This window comes from Alligator mississippiensis, chromosome 5 (assembly GCF_030867095.1).
Source record: "Alligator mississippiensis isolate rAllMis1 chromosome 5, rAllMis1, whole genome shotgun sequence".
In the NCBI taxonomy this organism is placed as follows: Eukaryota; Metazoa; Chordata; order Crocodylia; family Alligatoridae; genus Alligator; species Alligator mississippiensis.
The window spans coordinates 207586486-207611241 of NC_081828.1; the positions used below are offsets into that span (position 1 = coordinate 207586486).

General features: G+C 41.2%; 1 protein-coding gene and 1 pseudogene across 1 annotated transcript in view; one reads left to right on the forward strand and one right to left on the reverse strand.

Annotated features, from left to right (window-relative positions):
* Window positions 1-2761: 2761 nt before the first annotated feature.
* LOC102567100 (uncharacterized) lies at window positions 2762-13089 on the reverse strand (annotated as a pseudogene).
* Window positions 13090-14760: 1671 nt separating this feature from the next.
* The window catches only part of XYLB (xylulokinase), a 135243-nt gene continuing 125247 nt past the window's right edge, over window positions 14761-24756 (forward strand). Inside the window, exon 1 of the mRNA XM_019499177.2 lies at window positions 14761-15295. The gene's annotated coding sequence lies outside the window, so the exon portion shown is untranslated. The remainder of the gene's footprint in view (window positions 15296-24756) is intronic.

Genomic DNA, 24756 nt, shown 5'->3' on the forward strand with positions numbered 1-24756 from the left:
GCCTTATGATGCTACATACTGGAGCCTACTGAATGCAACTCCCACAGGTAGGTCAGTCCAATTAATAGTACTCTGAACTGGGATTCAGGAGTTGTGGCCCTGAAAGTGATCCAGCTTGGGCATCTGTAAAATGAGGACAGTGATTCTTGATTTTTTAAATATATTTTGAGGTTTTTGGTCGAAAAATGATCTACAACAGCTAAACATTTTATTAGAAGGTTGCAAATAATGGGCAGTAATATTACTTCTGTGGACTCATTTACTCAACCAAGACATATCTGGAAGAAGAAAATGGGTCTTTCTTGCTGATATCCAGGTATTTCTCTGTTTTACACATGGAGAAGGAACAGAAGAGGAAATGAATAAAAATTCTGGTGTCTTGAATTTTTGTTTGGATTGGAAATGTATTTTTATACATTAGAACACAATAGAAGTATATTTTGATATTTTTATATAATCTGTTCTAAACATTGCTTTATTAAACAAGTCTGTTTATATATGGACAGTTGTTTGCTCCCCAATTTACGTGTGCAATATTTAAAGATTTTAAGTTTTAACTACTACATTTTTTTCATGTAACCAAATAGTTTACAAAATATAATAGTCTGGTAAAAAAGAGCCTCCTGCAATATTTTTAAGAGTTATAGTAATAATAAGATTTTTTTTCTTACATATATCCAAATTTAGGCCCTGCGGCACAACTTTGCAACATGCTGGGCAACTCCCAGAATATGGCCAGACTATTTTTGTTCAGAGGTATGATTTTTTTAAACATTTAAATAGTTATGCAGGTTAGATTCTTAGTGTGGACTCTGTTATATTGGTCTCATGGTGCCTACAACAGATCTACTGATTTTTGTTTTTAATATGCAATTTTTTTATTGCAGTGGAAGTTTATATGATCAGCCCTAAATTAAGGTAGGCTGGGTGTGTGTTTAGTTATGTTACATCCATGCAAAGGATGTCCATAACATAACACGTAACTTGTAATTATGTAGCTGCACAAGAGAGCAGCTCTAGTTTATTGAAACTGGTTTCTAAACAATTTTTATTAAATCTGTGCACAATCTTTAATGGTAGCAATAGTTGCATTTTTGGAATATTCCCATGTTTATTGGGAACATCTTTGCAAAATGGTTTTGGCTTGATTTTTATTAGTCTCACTGAGAGTCTTTGGTACTGTAAGTGATGTAGCTGTAGTGGAGTCTCTACCTAACATGAGATCCAGTCATTCGCAGCCATCTAGCTGGGTTCTTTTAGTCTGTTTTGTTTTAAAATAAAAGGGCATGGTCTGATTGTGCGATGTGAAATCTAGATACTCCTTATCAGTGAAGGTGGGGGGAAGATTTTTATAAGAACCCGTGGAGTCATGAGAAACATTTTCATTTTTTTCTTTTAATTTTTAGCCCACTTAAATGGAGCTTTTGTCCATGTGTCTGGAGCATCTAGAGACAACAAAAATGATACTCGACGATAACCTCAGAGCAGCAGTACTGCTCACTGAGCATGTCTACAGGTTCATTAATGTGCTTTTGCTATTGCGCATTAAATTTATTACCTTTAATGTGAGATACTAAGTAAATGCGCATTACGCTGCCCTAATGTGCAAAACCACATGCTGTTTTAGTGACACTTCATGCGCAGTAGCCTATTTTTACTGTGCATTAGCTTATTAGCACAGTTATTTATGTGATGCTTTAATGTGCAGTAAAATAGGCTACTACGCATTAAAGTGTTCATGTAGACATGCCCATTATAAACCATAATCAGTAAGCCAAGAAAATAAAATGCTAATGCAACATCCATTCTTGCAATTCATCAGCTTTTCAATTCTCCTTTCAAGTGATCTCATATTCATAGGACCAGATATTTTCTCATTTTTCTTTCCTGCCTTATGAAATCCCTAACTAACTAACTACCATATTTTAGTTAAATTAGTTAATTACCATAACTAGTTGTAGCCTGTGTCCTTAGACCAACACGGATACAACCTACACACTTTTATGTTTTTTTAATGATATAGTAAAATCCTACCAGAGACAAGGCACTGTAGTTTTTCCCTCAAAATAGTTAGTAGAAGTAAACCCTGGGGTGGAAGGTGCCAGGATGACCTCCACAGGCTGTGTCTGTGTTAAAAGATAACCCATGTCTTGGTACCGTTTGGCTTTTACATCAAGACAGATGGGAGGAAAGGCTTAGGTATGGTCTACACTTAAGTGTTTGAAGTAAACAAACCTATAATTATCCTGGCAGAAATCTTAACATTGATAAAGTTATCACAACAGCAACAAGAAAATTTCTTTGCCTAGATAGCTCAAACTAGCTCCTTCAAAAGAATAAGCTAGAAGCAGCAAAAGAAATTAAACATGCCCTAAATGAGCTAATTGGACTTTAACCATTTTTCCACTTTATCCCATCTTTCCAACTGAGCTCACACGGCAAAACAATGCAATTCAGATTACTCAGCTGAAGCTGGTTATATATTCTATGTTTTATTATTGCATAAATTAATTTGCATTTGATGAGTACGATAGCAAAAACTTTACTGGCTATTTCTTGGTTACTATTCTATGAGCCTGGCAGAGCTAGTGCCTAATTTATTTCCTGTTGAAACCACTGGTTTTTTAAAAAACCACAGCCTTTTAGTTCTGTGGTGGATCAGGCTTTTAAACAGAAGGAAGAAGACATCTTGAGCAATGTTTAATATCCTTATTTACCTTCCCAACCCATAAACTAAAAGGAGTGTTATATCAAACAAAAATCCCAACAAAATGGGTTTATTACAACCATATTAGCATTCATTAACATTTTTAAGGCAGTTTGAATATGAAAGTGTTGTTCTGTCATCATGGTTATAAAATACGGTAGCACGCTGGGCAAAAACCATGCTGATATTCTACTGCGCAGTCAGCATTGCAAAAAAACCCTTTTGCTGGTGCAATTTAGTTAGTACTTCATTAAGCAAGTACTAAACTAAATGCGCAGTAACTACTACTCATTAATGAATGTATAAATGTGCCCACTGTCCCTTATGCAGTTCCCAGTTTACTATATAAAGGATTTGTCTATATCAAGAGATTGATTGGCAAAATTATAACAGAGTAATTATTCTGCCTTTGCTATACTCAGGTAACTTACCTATTTGGACATGCTTTTCTGGAATAAAAGTAATTTTATACTACAATTATTCTAGAATAGCATGTTCATAAGGGGAAGTTCTATTGATACAGTTATGTTGAAATTCTACTTTATCTGTTCTGGGCAGTATACCCCTGTAAGTGGGTCTTTAAGTAACTTTGGCTGTGTAACAAGTCAAGTTGGAAGCTTATTTCTCAGTACTAGACTTAATGTTGAAGTACATAATACTGGTCTAAGCTATGCTTCTTACAGAAAACTCTACAACTTAAATCAATTCTGCCTTGGGCTTTTTTAATGTCTGTATCTAGCTAGTAATTTGTTTTGGAATGTGAAAATATTTTTCATTAGCATAAGGTATCAAAAAATCAGAAGGGAGGAGTAGAAAATATATGCTATGTACATCTGATGGACTCCCTGGCCAGTGCAAGATTGTTCACTTCAGTGGGTGTGTCTACACGTGCGGTGGACTATGTAGTTGTTACGGCACAGTCATTTAGTACTTACTTAACCAAGTACCAAATGATTGCTTAGCAGCCAGTGTTACTGCGCAGTCCTGTCGCTGCATGGTTATTTTTAGACGCTACCGTGCAGTAGCAACGGGTTTGTTCCTGGCAATGCTATGGCGCCATAGTGTCTCGTGTAGACACGCCCAATGTTCACTGTTTTCTAGGGCTATCTCATTCCATGTTGAAACAGTGCAAGAAATTGTTCCTCTCCTGTGAAACTGTATTGTACATCTATCTGTGTGACCCTGTGCAGTTTTTGTTAGGTAGCAACATTTCCTTACTTCATTTAAAACCACATCAGTACAGCATTCCTAAATTCTTCTCACTGTAGTTAAAGAAAACACATGCGTATGTTTTCAGTAAGCTGCTGGAAAAACACAAGGTAACTGCACAATTTTTTGAATAGTATTTAGATATTTACTGTATTAATCCCATCAAGTATGGCAATTGAAATACTGAAGGTTTTATTCACTAATTTTAAAATACATCTGACAATTTATTATAAATGACACTTGAAGGTAAATGAATAACAAAACCATGTTCTAAAACCTGTGTCCTCTGTTGCTTGTTCAAACATCAAATCTTTTTGCTTTATCAGCTGCTTTTGAAGGTGCTAATCTTTATTACAGCTCCTTCAAATGTTTTGTAATCTTGTTAAGATAAAATTTTATTCAGTAAATATCAGTAGTTTGGGTGCAGAGAAAAGAAGAAATAACTGCAAACTGAACTAAGTTATGTAATTCTTCCTATATTTGATGAGATAAACGCGAGTATGGGTATCCTAATGATGCTATAGAGATTGTTGTTTATGACCAACACCCTTTATGACAGTGCTACTTATTTAACAGACTACATTCTAAGAAACTTTACACTATTAGCAGATCGTCATTGTGTAAAGTATTAAGTCCTTAGCAAGTAAATCAAAATGACTTTAAAATTTATTCTACTGAAATTTTACTTAAATTTCTTACTAAATCTTAAATATTATGGAAATTCTGTTATGGTGAGACATATAATCCAAGTCTTTTTGCAGCTTCTGAGATCCTGGGTGTTTTTTTCTGAGGAAAAGGGTAAAAGGTTAGCTTGTTGGAAGCTGGCATACATTTTGTGGATGAAATCCGTTGATCTGTCCAAATTACTGAAGTGACTGACTTCAAAGGAGAATTCTGGCTGATGTCTGAAATGGAGCCACTATTCTCACCAGTGGGACTGCTTAACGCACTTGAATTTTCCAGTTCATCAAGTAATTTTGTGGCTTGTTCATTCATTGTTTGTGATTTTTCACATGGCAGTGTGATATTTTCCTTCAGAGTCAGTCTCTCGTTGTCAAAGCTACATCGTTTGTTCTTGCAGTGGGAAAGATCACAATCTCTCTGGCAACCAGCTTGCACTAGTCGATGGATTCCTAAGTGGGTACGCCACGCTGAATTGTCTTCTATGTTGCCATTGCAAGTCAACTCCAGGCTGACGTTTCTGACATGAAGGCATTCTTTAAATGCTTTTGTTTTCCTTACTTTCTTATTAATTAGAACTGCATTGACCATTGATTCGTCATGAACAGAATCATTCTCACCTGTGAAGAAAATACATATATACACATTATTACTGTGGCAAAAATTAAAGATCCAGTTTCTACAGCATAAATTCAAGCAGAGAGTTTTTTAAGGACCAGTGGGTCTGTGGTGGTTGTTCTGCCTATTAGGAGTGCAAGTTCTGTTTTTGTCTGGGTGAAGGGGGATGATGCTTCTTATTCACCTATACAGCGCTGAATGCATAGATGTTGCTCCCTAGGTCAGTCAAATAATAAAAATGATGAACAAAATACTGTGCTGAGCTAGAGTCTATATCAGCGGTGGGCAAAACGGTGGATCCAGCCAGTGGCTGGACTCCATTTCCCAGCAGCCCCTGCCTGTATGGCTGGGGCCAGTTTCCATGGAGATCCCAGCAGCGCTGCGCTGTAATAGTGCAAGGCTGGAGTTTCCATGGATACTGGCCCCAGCAGTGCTGGCAGGGTGCATGGCAGGGCGGAGAGCTGTTCTGGAGCTGCTGGGATTTTGTAGTGGTGACAGTACGGTCTGGAGCCAGGGCAGAGATGCAGTCTGCAGCCTGCATGTTCCAGGCAGGGGCACGCAGGCTGGACCATGCTGTCACTGCTGCAAGGAGCCAGGGCAGAGCTGCGATCTGCTGCCTGCACACTCCGGCCCAAAGCATGCTGGCTGCATATCGTGGCTCTGCCCTGGCTCCGGGCCATGGTATCACCGCCGCAAGATCCCAGCGGCTCCGTAGCAGCTCCCTACCCTGCTGTGTGCAAGTGCTGCTGGGGCCAATCTCCATGGAAACACCAGCCTTGCAGGACCGCTGCTGCTGGGGTGTCCATGGAAACCAGATCCAGCGGTGTGGGCAGGGGCTGTTGGGAAATGGAGTCCACTGCCAGCTGGATCTGGCCTGTGGGCCACACTTTGCTCGCCCCTGGTCTATATAAACAGAGTTTGCCAGCTGACTTTCGCAGATGAGAAAAAATTACTGAGAAGTATGGGTTCTTTTCATATGAATAGAGTCACTGTTATCCCAGAAATGTAGCTACTCTGTCTCTTCAGTGATTTTTGATGTACTTTATTCACAGATTAGAAATATAGTGTGTATGCCTCTCATTGCCTTTTACTGGATGGGATCAGATTTTTGTTAGTGCAAAACAAGATTTATTTTAACCTAACACACACTATAGTAATGGTGATACCTAATACATAGGAAAACTCTAAGCTGGACAGGTAAGATATAGGTGCAGTATATTATCTAATCAAGGCAGACAGATGCTCAGCTTGGAATTCCCCTGCCATAGGCAATTTAAGACAAAATGTTGGCCACTTAGGGTTGCTTAAGTAGTACCCACCTGTGCTTTCATTCTGTTCCCTCACCCACAGGGGGTGAGAGATGCAAATGCCTTCTACAGTCACCTCATTAGGAAGTTTGCTTATTTTAAAACAGAAATGTACTAAGAAAATAACATCACATATAATTGTAGCCTCGAGTAATGAGACTGCTAGAGCCAGTTTCTACCCTGACTTAACTCTCAGTGCCTCCACTGAGCATAATTAGATTTTACAGAAGATCCAGGTCAGTGTAGAATTTAACAGTGTCTTAATTCATGGGAGACAACCTGATCTATGGGTCTGTATACAGGACAGGGTCGAGTTTTTGTATTTGTGCCTTGTGAATATCAGTATTGCCATTTTCTTTTTATGAGATTTATAGCTAATCTCTGATTATTCTTAAATGTTTGTAATTTACCATTATTAAATATTTGTAAAGCACTATGTAAATATGATAAATTATTAATGTACAAGATGTAAGGTAAATATTACTAGTAAGGTAAAGGCAGCTTTAGTATATGCAGTCATTGAATTATTGAAGACCTTTGTACTTTTAAAATGACCGGAAGCTGAGCCCTTACACTTAAAACATTTGATACTTACTAACATACAAGTAATAATGAAATACATTTTTAGTTAGTGTATATCCTGCTTAAAGTGGAAATTGTGAAGGATGTTGGTCTTCAATCACTACTTTGATTTACCTGCAGAGACACCTGTTGAAGTTTGGAGTCTGAGGAATATTAAACCAAATAATAGGGATAGAAAATTACTGACTATATTTAAAAATAAAATAAAGTTATTTAAGTGGATCACAGGGAGTTCAACCTTTCAGCCTAGGATTTAAAATTGAACTGTTGTTTTTGGAAGCGAATGGGACTCTCCCTATAACATTTTAGTAATTGTTTTTTCTCTGGTGCAGTGGTCTTTACAATAAAAACAGAAGTGTCGGATCCACTTGTTTGACTGGAACTATCAAACAGTAACAAAATCTGTTTCTTCCAAGACACTTAAAAAAGTTCTCTCTAAGGATGAGAGAACGTGTAAAGTATTGTTGCTTTGAAAGTTGATGTACGGTGTTACTTTAACTCAGTTAGGCTCTACAAGAGGTAATGTGCATAGAATTCACAGATGACCTTTTCAGAGAAGTCTGAAGGCTGTACATATGCAATGGGCTACATCTGCAGTATATTACGTAACTCTCCCGCACTCCAAGGTAATTCTTTTATTTACGTTGGTTAATCTTCTGACACTGCATTGAACTCTGCTGTTAAAGTATTACTTACACTGGCCTCATTGCAAGCATGTTATATTACTTGTCCTTTTTAACTTGCACTTTTAAATAAAGGGCTGTTACTGCAAGGTCTTTATATTTTTCAAGGTTTCCAAGGAGCATGTGTTGTTTGACTTTCACAATAGCCTTAGAAACTATGAAGAAGCTCTCTGCAGGCAGGGTCCTTTTAATTGCTTTACACAACTATATACTTTGAGTGTCCTTCCCAGTCTAGTTCCCAGAACAACAATCACTTTTCATTTCCAAGCCTATCATACACAGTGAATTCACTGCCTTATTTTTCTCAAGTGGAGAGTTTCAAAGCCTGCTGCCTTCCTTGTCTTCTCAAATATCAGGATGAGACTTAAGTGTGACCACATCTGTTCTTAGCAGGGACAGAAGAAAACTATGTTCCCAAGGGCCTTCCCGAATTATTAAGCCTTCAGCCTAAAACCCAGAAGAACAGGTGCATCTTGTGTTTGAAAGGTTCCCAAACTGACGGCTCTTGCAAGCAGAGGTTGGAGGCAGATGACACCCCTCTCCCAGTTCAACCAGGGGGCATGAGAAAAAATACTCTCGTATCATGGAAGGAGCAGCAGTCTTTCATATAGGCAGAACCCAAATAGTTTGTTTATTAGTCAAAACAAAGACATTAGGCTGGGATTTTCAAAGGACTCTAAGGGCACAAGTCACATAGCTTCAGCTGAATTCCACTGGGAGTTGGGTACCTAACACCGTTTGGCTCCTTTGAAAATCTCGGATGCCTTAAACTTCATGTGGAAACAGTTTGTTAGCCATGGAGATCACTGACCACCTATATAATTTGCATTTAGGACAGAACACCTCATAAATCAGTTCTCTCCTTTTGTACCAGTTTCAGTTTCCTGATAGGTTGAAGATAAAACTCTATAACCATGGCTCTCAACCTTTTTACACTGGAGGCGTCCCTCCATAACTTTTGTGAGTTGAGTGGCACCACATTTAAAAAAACCCTGCTTGAAGAGAGGCTAAAAAGGAAGAGGAATAGTGGACAGGAAAGAGCCTGTGCTGCAGTGAGTGAGAAGAGGAGGAGCAGCTGGAAGAGAAGAGCCTGGATCTCTTCAGTGAAGCCTGTGCTTATCTCCCCTCTCCCTGATGTGGGGAGAATTGGCACTCTATGAGAGGGACATTGCAGTATCCTACCCTAGAGGTGGTAAGGCAGACTACATGTAGCCAAGGCCACATCTGAAAAAGAACGTAGCCTTCTGGCCAAGCCCAGATAAAAGAAGCGATGCTTGGAAATTGCTGCTGAGAACCCAGAAGCAGTTGGATGTGCAGTAGCCTCCTCACCTTGCAAAACTTAAAAGCGTGGAATCAAATCCTCAGTTCTGGTCAGGCCCGTGTAGCTACTTCAAATAAGAATATTAACCTCTCTGAGTCTCCCATACATTTGCCAAATGAGAAAGTTTGGTGGAACAAATCGTTTATTGATCTCTATGTTTGTACAGCATCTTATAGCCTGCTAACTGATAGAGGAAAGGTTTGTTGGCAATAATCCTTTATTGGACCCACTATATAGTTGGGAGAGATGTTAGGCTGTGGGGCACAAAGTGCCCTTCCTCAACTCTAGGAGAGAAGAAGGTACAGTCTCAGGTAAATACCAGATAAAAATGGTTGAGATTAACACCATATGTAAATAAAAGCAGTCACTTAAAGCAGCATTTCTCAACTCATGGGTCATGACCCAAAAGTGCAAGAATATATGAAAGGGTTGCGAACAAACTTTAAAAATGGATTCTCCTTTAAAGGAGAAAACATGGGCAACCGTGGTTTTCCCCTGGCAAGCTGGCAGAGCTCCAGCCTGCAAAGGGCTGCTTGGGGCCCCCCATGACCCTCACATACCCCTCCCTGCCCCACGCACTCGGAGAGTGGGGAACAGCAGGTCGGGGGTGAGGGGCAGTGGGTTGGGACTGGCCATTGATGTTTACAAATGGGTCCTGGGACAAAAAAGGTTGAGAACCACAGACTTGGAGGAGTGGAGGAGGGCTACAACCCCGACTGGGGCATTTGAGCAGTCCTGAGCATAGTGGTTAGGGGACTCGGCTGGGAGTCCTGGGTTCCAGACCCTGCTTTCTGGATTATTTTTGGTTTTTATTAATTGAATGACTTTCTAATATAAAAGGCATAAACAGTCCCAAGGAGAGGGACCATAATCCTATTCCCAAGTGTGTGGCCTAACACTGGACACCAGGCTAGATTGAGGATCTTTTGTTGGCTCTTCTGGCTCCTGCACAGGGGCCCAGTTTCAAGAGGCGGGGTAGGTAGCTTGGTGCACTCTCCCCGGAGCTCAGAGATGTAAGCTTGAGCCCTTGCAGGCTAAGGCATGCCTAGAACCTGGGTCTCCTATTGCCTGGTCAAATGCTATAGCTATGAAGCTATGGGAAAGGAGAACACCGTCTCCTCCACCTCTCTCCTCTGTGACTTGGAATGAAAGTCAGTGTGGCTGTTGCACTTGGTACTTAGTGCCGCTGGGTGTTTTTGGGTGTGCTCTATACGGACCTCCTGGGTTGGGCCCCTCTGGGGTCTCAGGTGAAGATTAGACATTACTCTCCTGAACCTGAATTGCAGTAGAGTTTAGGTGGGGTAAGTGCTGATTTGCTCAGATTGGGGCACTTCTCTGTGTGTGGCAGCCTATGCTTACGGGGTGCAGGTTGTAGCCATGTTGGTCTAAGGACATAGGCAGACAAGGTTCCTTGGGTGAATCTGATATCTTTTATTAGACCAACCCAGATAGTTGGAGAATAGTTATTAAGCAAGCTTTCGGGTTCAAAAACCTTCCATCCAGGAAGAGCACACACCAACTGCTGAAACTTCCTTAGCCTGACGAAGGGTTTTTGAACCCGAAAGCTTGCTTAATAACTATTCTCCAACTGTTTGGGTTGGTCTAATAAAAGATATCAGATTCACCCAAGGAATCCTTGTCAGCCTGTGCTTAGGCACTTAAGGAAAAATGCATTCCCAAGTGGAGACAGCCCAATGGATTTGGAGCTGCTGGAGTGGTGGTATTCTGCATCACTTTTTGCGACTTAGATTCTGTATTCATCCTAAAGCCCTTTAAGTGCCTAGTTTATCAGTCTGGATCTAGCTCTCACTCGGTGCCCTGCCCAGATTTAAACTCAGATAATTGCTTTCCTTTTATCCAAAGTCTCTTTGGAGTTTCATCTGGATGTAAAGCTCTTTTGTACTTCCTTTGCTTTGTATTGTTTCTGTAGCCCATGAAACAAGTGATGTGTTTCATGCCAGAGGTGGCTGTATTTTAGTATATGATGAAGGTATCCATCTGTATGCATACCATTTTCCTTTTCACATGGGTTTACAACTTAATTTAGAATTGTATTTCAGGGCCTTTGAGTGAAAGGAGATCTAGAACTGCATCTATTACCTGTCATATAATTAATTTTTTCAGCAGTTTTATAGTCAGACAGAATCCAGAACGGTGGGAAAAATGCATAGAAAATGTAAAGAATTAAATAGGCTAAATTCTTTTCAGCCCCTCCCCACCAAAACATGCACAAAATTATTTTAGATTTAAGCCAGTGGTTCTCAGGCTGTGAGAACAGCTATGAGATCTTTTTGAGGGTGCCACGTAATATTAGTGCTGTTAGGTGAGCAAACACGTACACGTGATTCACAAGAGAAACCCAGATTTCAAACAGGAATCCATAGTATCAAAACCATTCTCTGTTGTGGGTTTTCTGAGTTCTTTACAGCAGAATAATTGCTCTATTATGTTTTCATAGTCACAAAATTAATGAAAGTTAAAAGCTGACATTTTCTGAAGGGTGCCTGAGCCTATTCAGGGGTGCTTTGAGCTAGAAAGGTTGAAAAGCACTGATTTAAGCACAAGTTGGGAATTCTAAATGTATCAAATGCATTTTGCTCATGCCTGAAATAACTAACAAACTCTTAAATGCAGATTAATTCTGTTCAAACGGCAATTAATTGTTTTATAAGGAAACTTAATCAAATAATTGTTGACTTTAATGGCTCTTCAGATCAACTTAGAAAGTAAATGTGAGCATAATAATATGTCATTTCTAAGCATATTATAACAACAATTTAAGTTATGACACCAAAACCTATCAGGTGTGGTAGCTGGATGTCACATGTCTTTTGTTCTTCTGTGGGCATATATTCCAAATCATATACAAGGAAGATACCTTGAACAAGCAACTCTGAAAGCAGCGTGATAAAGACATCCACATTGATTCCTAGTTTAACTTTTAACAAAAGCCTGATTTCAGATAGACACTTGATTTTGTTCCTGCTTCGGGTAGTCTTTCAGATCAAATTGCTTCAAATAAACACAGTAAAAACACAAAGTGCAAGGTACAGTATTGTTTAACCATATGGCAAGCACTTGGGAAAGCAAAGATGTAATAAAACAGCTCTATTTCAGACGTTGTTGACAAGAAATACAAAGTAATTAGTATCTAAGAAAACTAAAATCTATATCCTGTCAGGAATGGTACTTAACTGACTTCAAACCTTGTCTCAAAATATGAATCCGCTGCAAACAAAAACTCTACGTTGTTCTGTTACCTCCCCTTCTAAGTTTTTAGCCCTTTAGACTACTTCTCAATAAATGGATGAAGAAAAGAAGGACACGTCAGTGACGTGAAGACAATCTATCCATTTCGTACTTTTCTTAAAAGCTGTGCTAGGAGTACAGAAGTATCACAGGTTATTCAAGACTTACAGCAGTTTCCTTTATTTCTATGTTTATAAAGCTTAGTCTAAGAATCCAAGGCATACCTGTTTTAAATACAATAATGTGTGTCTGCAGCTTTTGCTTCTGTTTTATACAGTCATACTGCTCCTCAAGTATGCTTACATCCATCTTGGTTGGCTGTCCGTCACAGTCTGAAGCCTGTTGCACTGAGGTGTGAGTCACTGTGAAAATACTGCTCATGTATTTGTAAGCCTTCACCATCCATTCCCACAAGGAAGACAGAGTCAAGCAGAAGCAAGGCATCCCTTTCATTATGTTTGCAAAGAAGAAAATCAAGTTTGCAACATCTGAAATAACCCTGATTAAAGCAGTATCTTTTTCATAAAGCACCCCTTTTCCCTGCCTGGTATACTCAGTGTTGTAGATTGCCACTGACTTGTTTTCAATGACATTCAGTGTGTCCTGAACTTGTGAATACACTTTTAATAACAATAACTGTGCAGTTAGATTTAGTGTTGACTTAAGGTTGAGCATACGAACCTTTGCCAAAAAACACACTGAAATACAAAACCTCATTGAACACAGCCAAGCGCACAAAGGGCTGGATAATACTGGTTTATGCAGCGATGTTAATTTTTAAAGGCATATTATCATATTGATCTACCATGACCGTGAATTTGTTTGGGAGATTACACCTTCGAGATTCTTCTCATGTATTTACCACTTCATCCCTCTCCCAGTCTCGCTGGCAGTGCTGCTTAAAGAACTTTTAAAAAGCAGAAAAGATTAAAAGTAGAAAAGAAATAAGTAAGAAATGAAGAAAGAAAAATGAAAGAAAAAGTACAAAAGACGTGAACAAATCTGTACACCTCAATCTCCTCTGAGAATTTGTGTAGAGTGATGTACCCATGATAGTCCAGAAATTGTGCTCCCGGGTTCGCATTATTGCAAAGGATCAGTGTAGATAAGGTATAGATAGAACTGGGAGTAAAGCAGTGGGGATTCTGGGATCTAGTCCTGACTCCTCCTTGCTTGATCTCTTCTGCCTTTCAGTTCTCCGTCTGTAAAATGGAGGAAATTATACAGTGGATTCCTCTTACTGGAATAGCTTTGGGATGTGGTGATTTGATTTTATTAACCAGCTGATTCCATTAAAAGGGGACCTGTTTTTTTAAGAACACAGATACTCACTCCTCCCCCACGGCCCTGCTTATGCCTCTCATTCCCCACCACCCTATCCCCCTCACCCCCCAGCCCTGCTGGAGGGGGCCCTCAGCTGCCAGGGCTACGGGGCCAGGGACCCAGGTCTGCAGGCGCCTTCCCCCGGCAGGAGCCCAGCTCTCCACCTGCTGCTGCCCACTGTGGGCTCGGGTGTGGGGGGTGAAGCCAGCTCCCCAGCACAGTGCACACTCCTGGAGGAGAGGGGGGGACCTGCACTCCTCAGATCTGTGCATGGGGTAGGGGTGGGGGTGGTGTGGGCAATGAGTGCAGCGGCTCAGGATTGTGCCCCTCAAAGCTACCATGCAAAAAGTGGGTGCATTGCCAGGGAGCCTGGCATCCACCCTCTGCCCCCTGAGACAAGCTGCCTGCAGCCCCATCCCATCCCCACTGGGGCCCCAGCCCTGCCCAACTCCCTCCCTACGGGGGCTCAACTCCCGCCCTGCAATTACCTGTGAGAGCTGCTCTCCAGCTGCCTGGGGCCATGTGCATATACATGAACATGGCACCCCATGCCTGACCACCCTCCCGCTCCCTCCCAGCCCCTGCAGGCTGGAACTCTGCCGGCCTGCGGAGGGCTCCTCACAAAACTGCAAAATCTCCAGGCTTCTCCGGTAAAACGATTCCAAAACCCGAAAACTGTGATTCTAATATGAGCGATTTTTACGTGTAATAATATACACATGGTTTTGGTTTTCCCATATTGATTCAAATAAGCAGCTGATTCTATTAACCAGCAATTCTATAAAGCGGAATCCACTGTACTTGCTTTCTTTTCAAAGGACCGTGAGATCTGTGGATGAAAAGCATTAGCAATGTGATACAGGGCTGTTATGGGGAGTCTATTGTGCTAAATTACATCTCCTTTGTATTCTTGTATTTTTAGAGGCAATAATAATTTCTTAGTCCCCTCTGTTCAGTCTTACAAAAAGAAAAAAGTGGATTTCTGAAGGACAAAGTCCGAGTGTGAGACATACCGATGTGCAATGATTGGAAAGTTTAACTGAGACCGTAGGCCACATGATCTTGTTGTCCCTAGGGGCTGGATGGTGGTGCATGAGAAGACTGCAGCTAGGCAATGATGTCCAATACAGATGTGCAATTACCTATCATTGAGGCCTCTGTACTAAGTATTTCACTGCAGGACACTGGGCATCAACTCCATGGCTAACAACAAGGGACGGAGTATGGGAATGGTGACTGTACATTACTTGCTCCCCAGACAAGTGGCAGAAGTTAAGCTACGATTTATGTCATAAGTGAATGCTGACTGAATCAGAAGCAACCCCTGCTCCTGCAGATCCCGTTGGTGGAGACTTGCGAACAGACTGCTGGATTGGAATTCAGCGTGGGAAAGGATACTGGGACGTAGCTAGCATTGGGAGGTGTCTGGTGACAGGCTAAGACTGTTTGTGATTAGAGATCTGCTGCTTCATCCATCCAGTACTTGTGGCTTCTCAGAGTACGTGTCTTACGGATCAAGCTCCTTAACTCATTGTCAACACTGGCTATGCTGCATTACCTAGAGGAAGAAAAGGAAAAATAGCAGCTCATCCGGAACAATAGATCCTTTCTGTAGGTAAATTCCCCTCTAGTGTCACTGGAGAAAAGCATATGACTCATCAGAGCTGCTGTATGGACCACACCTTTGGTACATCTAGTTTGATATCCTGCATTCAGTACCTCATTCAGTACCTCATTCTGTAATGGGACTTGGCCAGCTTTACAGTGCTATTCTCAATTGTGTGTGTTTTGTTGGGGAGGGAGTCCTTCTCCACACCCTTAGGCAGTCAGTTTATACGCTGAATCATGTGAGTTAATTAACCTTATTGTAGTTTTACCTGGCATTTGAAACAAATATTACTAGCACTCATAAAAATTATTCAGCCCTTTTTTAAAATTCCAGCCACAATATTTGACTCATTGGCCCCCTGCATGAATGTGAGTTACACAATTGTATGTTGCTTAAATGACCTTGACAGCATCCTACAAACCTGAAATATAGACTCTACGTTAGCAGATCTGTATGTGTCTATTAACTAACAAGGACACTTGAAGTATATTAATGGATGTACCTGATAGCAGTGTTAGGATTTTGTATTATCTGTATTTTGTGAGTGCTAAATCTCAATTAGTTTCTAGTACACTTGATGCTTCAGAAATGCAGAATAAGAAGCCTGCCTCAATAGCTTCTCAGCCCAAACAAGAAAACACAGTAACAGGGGAGGGAAACTTGGACTATGGGGAAAGTAACTAGTTCAGGGTCATGGAGCAAGTTAATGCCAGATCTGAGGAATGGGACTCAACTCTACTGACTCAGTGCAGTGACCCATGCATCTGCCTCTCCAGAGTAAGTTTCTGATTAGGGACAAAATCTTGATTAAGAATTCAGAGGGAGGAAAACAGACTCAGTTTGCAAGCTCTGATTTGTAACTGGAACGCGATTCAGAAAAAAAACTTCCAAGTGTCACCTACGCAAGCTTGTGTAGTAAGAAGGGTTCATTGAGTTTTCAATAGCCAGCAGACTAACACTATGAATCCTGATTATGCTACTGGTGCAAACTTTGAAATGGATCATCTGAAGCTTCTGGTCTCGCCAAAATTTAGTATGAGCAAATGACAAGGGAAGGACTTGTTTTATTTCCATGCCTTGCTTGTATATTAATGGCAACTTTTCCATTCTGTTATCTCATTAGCAGACACTGTAGGCAGGGACCTATCAAGCTGGCAATTTCACAATTTTCATGGAAACTACAAATTTGGTAGGTCCCTGTGAAAAAGCATGGGGGCCACATAAAAGTGGGAAAATGGCTAGCAAGCAGGCAAAAAAAAAAAGGGGAGCTGCAAACAGAGATGGGAAGTCCTGGCGTCCTGAAGCATGGGAATGATCTAACTAATTTTATTTAAAATACATTAATTTGCTATCTACAATCTCATCCATTAGGCACATTTTGCAGAGACTCATTTATTATAGTATTTATGAATATTTATGTTTTATTTCCTGGTAGCAAAACCCCCAAGGAAAAAAGCGGTGCAAAGCACACTGAAGTGGCATGCATTGGGACAAATGTGGCGTCTCCCCCATATTTGCGTGCTCCAGAGACTCTGTACTAAGGCACCCTGCAACCCAGCTTGGCTGGCTGGAGTGCAGTGTGCCTGGGCTGGCTGCTCCCCTGTCTATGCATGCCTCCGCACAGGGGCTCCACTGCAGAGCCCCCACGCTGAGACACACTACACCCCAACCAGCTAGGGAGCAGCTGGCTGTGGTGCAGGGTGCCTCAGTGCGGGGGCTCTGCAGTGTGCAGAAATGGGGGAGCATCTCCACACGTTGCTCCCCGGCTGGCTGGGGCACAGAGTGTCTCAGTGTGGGAGCTGCCTCCTGGCTAGCCCAGCACTGAAGCATCCTGTTCCCCAGCCAGCACCCCCTGCACAACATGGAGCAGTGGGACAATGTGTTCTGCTGCAAAGCGCATGGGCAGGGTCATGCTCTGCAGCACAAAATAGCATCACAAATTTCTGCTGCTACTATTTGTGTTGCTGCAAACGCTCACCCCTGCTCATGTGGACGTGGCCAAAGAATGTTGGTTTTATAGTTTATTCAGGTTTGTGTGGTAGATGTATACTTCACATAGTCTATTTGGGGTACACATATTGCTTAATTAACCCTGGGCGCATCTACATGTTCATTAATGCACTTTTCCTATTACGAATTAAATCTAGTACCTCCATTGTGAGGTACTAGAAAAAGGTAAATTAGCTTATTTTAATGGGGTTTATTTGAAGTGCATGGGTTTTTTTTTGTGCTGCTTTAATGCTCATTACAATAGGATAATGTGCATTAAAGCGCATGTGTAGATGTGCCCATTGCGAATAAAAATCAAGGGTGTTCTCATGACTCTTTTCTCTGGTTCTCAGTGATTTTTATTTTTATGCAGTCTTGAAAGGTTAAAGCTTACTATTACATCAAATGGTAAACATGTTAGAGCACTTGAAAGAAAAGTGGAAATAGGATCCCTGCTCTAGTTTGATTAATTATATAGCTTTTGGGTTCCAGAAGTCGATAGTAATTGTTTACTTTCTTTTTAATGAGATTTTTGGTAAGAGGGTAGAGGTTTCCTTGGTTATAAATACAGCTTTAAGTTATTCCATTTATTATGGATTTAGCATGGTCTGGGGCTTAGCATACAAGACTGGCTGTCAGAACCAGAGGCTCTTCTTCAGGTAGTATCTGCACATCCCTGGTTGTGGAATCAAGGCCGGGGTTGTAGTGCGAATATCCACAATCTTCTGGTGAGAAGCATTGACTGAGGCTGCTAACCCTTCCCTTCGTCTTTCTACAGAAGAGATTAAGAAGAAAGGGGGAGTGCCCTCAACCATTCTTCAGATCCTTCTAGCTATGAAGAATCTGAAGTTGGCTCAGATTTCACTTGGCACTTTCTATTGCCTTCATTTAAAAAAAATCTTTTATGCCCCTTGGGAACTCAATTTATGTGTAACTGCTTAGATTGTTTGTAAATCTGTCTTTCCCAAAGAAAGAAAAGAAAAAGAGGAAACCTGTATGGCATAGCCGTTGTCTGGATCCACAAATGTGGGAAAGCTGGTTCACACCTGGCTCTTCAGGTTTGGTCCGTTAAGGCTGGTGCAGTGCAAGGCCAGTGCTGACCTCAAATGCTGACATGCAGGAGCAGAAGGGTGACCTTGTATCTGCTTGTCAGAGAAATTTTTCAGTCCTAGTCAAGTAGGTCTGGCACTGTACAAGTCCAGTTTTGGATTGTGGAGATGCCCTCACTCATGTCATAAGCACCAAGATCTCTGGATGCTTTGTGGTTGACCAGTTCTGGTGCCACTGGAGCACTACTTGCTAAAGTGGTTTTGGTTTCCAGCTTCATCTGGGGTGACAAAGCCAAGTACTGAGGACCTGACATTGTCAACTTTGGAGAAGCACTCACCATGCAGTTCAATGTCTAAGGCAAGAAGTCTGGAAATCTCTGGATCCGTCTAGGTAAACTGAAAATGGTGTGGAAAACTTTGGCATCTTTGACTCTGTGCTTAGCATAAGTGGTAGGAAGGTCCCAGGCTGACTGTAATCCATTACCATTGATTCTGGAGCACTGGTTGCTAAAGTGTTTCTTCACACAGAAATCCCTAGATCCACCAGGTTGTCTTAAGTCCAGTCCTGGGGGCCCAGTATCACTGTTCACCAGAACTAGCACTGAGGCCCTAGATTCATCTGGATTAACTGAGTCAGCACTGAGGACCTTGCACTGTCCACTCTCTGCTTTACCTTGAACTCCTGTTAGTAGGAAGTAGATTTTATGGCCCATTTTTCATGCTGCTACTTGCACATAATGCTTGGGTCGATACCAGGCACTTCCCTTAAACATTCCCATCCTTCTGGTGGTAGCAATGGTGTGAGTACAAGAAGGTAGTTTAAATTCTGACTACAGAAAGCGACTGGTGTTCACCAGGGTTACCACCAGTGTAATAATGGATATAGAAAATCTTTTGAAAAAAATCCAGTCTAAACAAAGTGTACACGGACCAGGGTAAAGCACGTTCATTTTTCTGGCTCAATTTGCCTATCTACAAAATAATGCTGTTGAGTCTATTATTGTTTGATTTTATTAATGTTTATTAATGTTTGAAAATGCTTTGAAATCCTTGCTTAGAGATGCTGCAGTAATAATTAATTTACTAAAAATTATTTCTTAGAGATGTCAAGTCTTAATTCATTTGTTGTAAAATGCTTTGAGACACTTGTATAAAATGTGCTTTAGAAGTACAAAGCTTTATTATTATTCATTTCCACATCAAAGAGTTGTTTGAATGGGAATACATTTGCCTTTGATAGCTTTTAATCAATAAAAAAACACTTATCTGAAAGGGGAATTTGATAAGAGTCAAGTATACAGTGAAAAGAGCTGGTTACTCTGTTGTTAATAAAAGCGAAGTTTAGTTCTAGCTTTCTCTAGTTTGTGGCATTATACTGCTGAGCTCTTTCCATCTGTGCAATGGGATACAATTAATTTCTGTTTTCAGCTGCAAGAAAGAAGCTGCCAGGTATAGAAACTAGCTTACTTAAACCTTGAAATCCAAAACCAGTTAAAGCATTGTTTTCTAAAGAGCTTGTTCAGTGCCAACACTGTGAAAACAGGTAAGAGTTTAAAGTCTAGCTAAAGGAAGAGTTAGTGGAAGTGTTCCAAAAACCTATTATAGAGCAGTGTTTCTCAACCTTTTAAGTAGCAAGTACCCCCTAACTTCTGAAAATTTTAATAAGTAACCCAACACTAAATTTTCCAGGGGATTTTATATTTACAGACTAATGTGTGCTATATGTTGGAAGAAGGGCTGTGTATATAAGGCCGTGATATGACAGATGTCTGATCTGATGTGGGTAGGGTTGCCACCTTTTACATCAGAGGTGCACAACTCAAGTATGTAGGTACATACTACATGGGGCTAGGGCTAGAGGTGATGTTTCCCAAAGCTAGGAGGGCTGAACCCAGTGCTGTGCAAAGTGCGGCATACCAAATTATTACTGGGGAATTTAAAGCACTGCACAATGTGTGGCACACCAAATTTTTTGCCATAGTTTTGAAAGGAAAAGCGGGTGAGAGAGAGGGCAAGAGGGCAAGAGGGAGAGTTTTGGGGTACCCGCATACCCCCTGCCTGTGTCTCGTGTACCCCCAGGGGACCACAGGCTGAGAAACTATGTTATAGAGGGTTGAAAAGACTGCAGTCCTTAAATATCCTTCCCTCCACAAGACTTCATGCAAAAGTGCCTAAATATGGAAGAGTTAATGATAAAATCAAAAAACTTAAATGATTACTCAGTTGTCTGGTCTTTATATAGCCAGTTGTGTACATTCAAATGTGTTGATTGATTATAACCTTTCCTTACTATTTATTAAAAGGAACATTGAATATAAGATACTACAGCTACAATTTAACATCTGCTGAACTCTAAAGGAAATTTCATAACAACTTCAGTGGAAGTTGGATCGGGCCCTGTCAGACCATTTTGTGTTCCTCCATCCACTATTTTTACATTTGCACTTTCATTGACTTAAATTAGGTTATTCCCAGTTTGGAAGAAATGAGTCTCCAGAATAATAACCATTGGTAAATCAACTCCATTTTCCATTTCTGTAGAATAGTTGTGATTCATGGCTTCCCCACCATTAAGCTCATGCTGCTCAGATATCTTTTGCTAGATCTCTGTGCAAATATGAGTTTCACCTACTCGGAGAATAATTAAAACAACAATAGTCAATACTGACATTCTGATTATGTTGCTTTTTTCAGGCATTTATTATTACAGATAGAAAAATGCAAAGCCTCCATACTGTTTAAAGAGACAGGCAAACAGAAGAGTTACTCAAATATCAAATACACCTGACGAGATAGAAATGTTTTCCTTTCTCTGAAGTACATGTATATTACAAGGTAGCCCCATTAAAAAAGGACAATTCCACACCTTTGACTTAATGTACTTTCCTGTATTGTTTTATATATCAAAACTTAAACATTAGCTGAGATAACATAGGAGAGAACCTGTAATACCAGACAGAAAGCAAATGACCTTCAGACAATTGTCATTGTCTAAAATATCTTCCAGTAGGCAGATCTCATGCTCAAGTTGAGATTTTTAACCTGAAATAATATGAGTATTGTGTTACTTACAGCTTAACATTGTAAATATGACCGACTTAATTACCAGTGCTTCACATGGCTGCCTGAGCATTTGGCAAGTAGCAAAAAATGTGTCTGACCCAGTTGAGTACATTTAGTACATTTTTCAGGTAACTATTAAAAGAACTAGAATACATTTTCTTGGGAAATAGATAATCCCCTCTGGTTCTCAGGTTCTTGCTATCCAGAACCAGATCCTGGGAGCTTTTGAGTGCCCTCACTTCCCAGTAAGTCGGATGCTTACCGAGTGTAAATTGGCACAATTAGACTGAATTGGTGTAGTTACATGGGTTTATATCAACAAGTGGTCTGGCCTAGGGGCTGGTGTAGTGTTTGGTACCTCACAAGAAATATATACCATCTTGTATTTTGGGCCTCAACACAGTGAAAGATGTATATCCACTACAGGTTGCAGTGCTACAGTATATGTTGTGAGATAAGCAGAGACAACACTACAAAGGCACCACCATATTTTGGCTGATTTACTTAGAATGGGATTGGTGTAATTTAATGGGATGACAAATTATAGGGAGAGGAAAGATATACTGAAATGAAAATAGAACCATTATGTAACTCACTTCCATGTGGATTTGGGGCTGTTGATCACTGAACTTAAAACAAATCATGGTGGTAGTTGGGGGGAGAAAAGCAACTATAGGAATGAGCAGGTTTAGGATGCTCTGACAACACACAACACCACTCATTTTCTATTTATCAAAGAGGTCATCTGTTCTAAATGGTCTTGAGGCACCTTTCACTCACACCAAAGTCAATCAGAACAAATGGTAATGATGTCTGTGGAGGCACACTAGGGCAAGACTGGAGATGGTTCAGAATCAGATTTTAGGATTCAAAATGACATATAACTCATGGAGTGCAAATCCTATGATGCCAAAGAAGGTAAGTAGGAGACACGCAATATAATCTGAACTCAGTGAATTGGTCACTGGTCTGATGTTAAACTGTGGGGCTAAGGGGACAGAAATTGAACATAAATGGGTATAAGTGATCAGAAATCCATGAACGTTGCGTGCCTCCCAAGGCTGGCAGGGCACGGTGACCACCTGCAGGTGGTGGCAGTGTCGGCGGCAGGGGTGTGACTGCGGCAAATGGGGAGTTCCCACAGGTGGCTGCAGTGGTGTTGGCGGCGAGGGAGGGAGAGTTGCGAGTGGCGACTGCCCACAGGTCCCACCGGCAGCATGAGTGGCGGCCAATCTCAGGGGGTGCATGTGCCCCCCCCGTGCGCCCCCTACACATCGCCAATGCAAAAATCAATTAATAACTAACACAACAGAAGTTTAGCTCACATAAACTGCTTTGAAAATGGCCAAAACTGATTTCAGATAAACCTGGATGGCTGTAATATCAAACTTAACTGATTTAGGCTAGATTGATATATTGAACTTCTGTCTCAGATCCCCTCCAAATTCAAGTTAACTCGCAGTCCCCTGGCAACCCAGAATGCTTTGCACCTCTCCCCCACCCCGCACCTGGTATGTGTTCTAGTCAAGCAGGGAGGTGTGCTCTGGTGTCCCCCAGCTTCTGGCTTGGGCCACCACAGGCATGTGGCTGCATTTCCAGAATCAGAAGTAAGTGTCTGTTCACTTGCTTCTCTGTTCAATCTATGCAGCTTCAACTAACCTGCAAAGACTGAATTGATTCAGCCTCAGGCTTTTTGACTGTACTTAGCCTGGGTGACTCAGCATCACTGTGGTTGGGAAGAATTTGTTATCCCTTTTTCCTGTTAATACTGAATTTTTCGTTCCTAAAACCTTGCTAATAAGTAGCTAAGTTTAACTGTACATATTTTCACTGGTGGTAACACTACAGCTTTCCTTGCTTGCTCCATTGCCTGCTTTTATAGAAAAATTTTTAGAGAATACAAAGTTTTCTGCCAGCACAAGTCTTGATATAGAAGAAATATCAACTGTGCAAACTTCCCTTGCAATTTCAGCTAATGTACTCCGAGTGGGTAGTGTTGTCTGGGAAGGGAGTGTAGCTGAAGTAGGTGAGGGTTGTATGGATCAGCAAAGGTTTGCGCTAGCCTGAGCTATTGTAGCGCAGGGGTGTCAAAGATAGAGTTTGCATGCCACATCTGGTCTGCTGAGTCCCATCATCCAGCCCCTGGTGCTGCCCCTGGGTGTCAGTACGACCCACGCTGTATGCAGCATGTGTGCTGGACCAGCTCGTGCCCGCTTTGGCCAGTCCAGGACTGTCGCACGCTCCGCATGTGCACTGCAAGCAATGCCTGCCCCAGCTGGTTTGAGGCAGGTGCTGCATGCAGCACAGGCCCTGGATTGGCTGGAGCAGGCACTGAACTGGACCCAACATGCGCCGAGTGCCACAGTCTCACACCAGCTGGAGTGGGTGCTACTGGGCTGGATCTGACGAGAGGGTGCATGTGTCCGTGGGCCTAACTGGACTGATCCTGCACCACTTGTGGGACCATGAGTTTGACCTCCCTCCTACAGTGCTAGTGGAGCCTTAGCTACAAGCTAAAGATTCCCTTTCCTAGAAAAGTACCCCAACAGAACAGCAGTAGAAACACTCCCCTCCATCGAGTTTGGTAGCTTAGGGAAGGATAAATCTCCTGGTTCCAGGCCCAAATAATTGTCTCTGCTATTGACACTTAAATATTTCTTGCAGCACTTCCATTCCATTACCTCTTGTCCTGCCCTCATTGCCAGAAATAATTGATTCCTATCCACTTCATAATATTGCTTTATTTATTTATAGAAAGTAATGTGTTATCATTTTTGTCTATGGGCTGAATGCACCCAGTTCTTTTACCTTTTCCTCTTAGGTCTTATTTCTCAAACCTTTTATCATTTTCTGTGGCTTTCCTCTAAACCATCTTCAGTTTGTCTAGTTTTGTGTGAATTTAGCATCTTTGAAAAATGGCAGGTGAACAGCTCTTGAGACAGAACATACAACAGGACAAAGGACAGAACTTGCCTCTTTCCTACCTAACCCTGATGGAGAAAAAGCATCTCCGTGTTCCACTTGGCTTTTTGCTTTTCTGGCAAGAGTCATAATAAAAGAGACCATTAGTGGAAAAGGTTTTTGGTTAGTGTTTTTTGTTTGCCATAATGTAGATACGTGTTCATTAGAAATTGCAGTGAGACCTTCATTTTGTTCCATATAAGCCACTAAGTGCCCATCACATTGCAATAAAATCCAGTCATTATCAAACTGGACTCTAGTTTTACTGTCAGTGGAGAGGTAAGAGATTTCAGATCCTGTTGCAAATTCCATCAGCGTCACTCCTCAGAAGCCATCTGATTTAAACTATGCAAACAGAAAACTCGCTTATAGTCCCATAAAGCTGTGTTCTTGAAATGTGCCAGC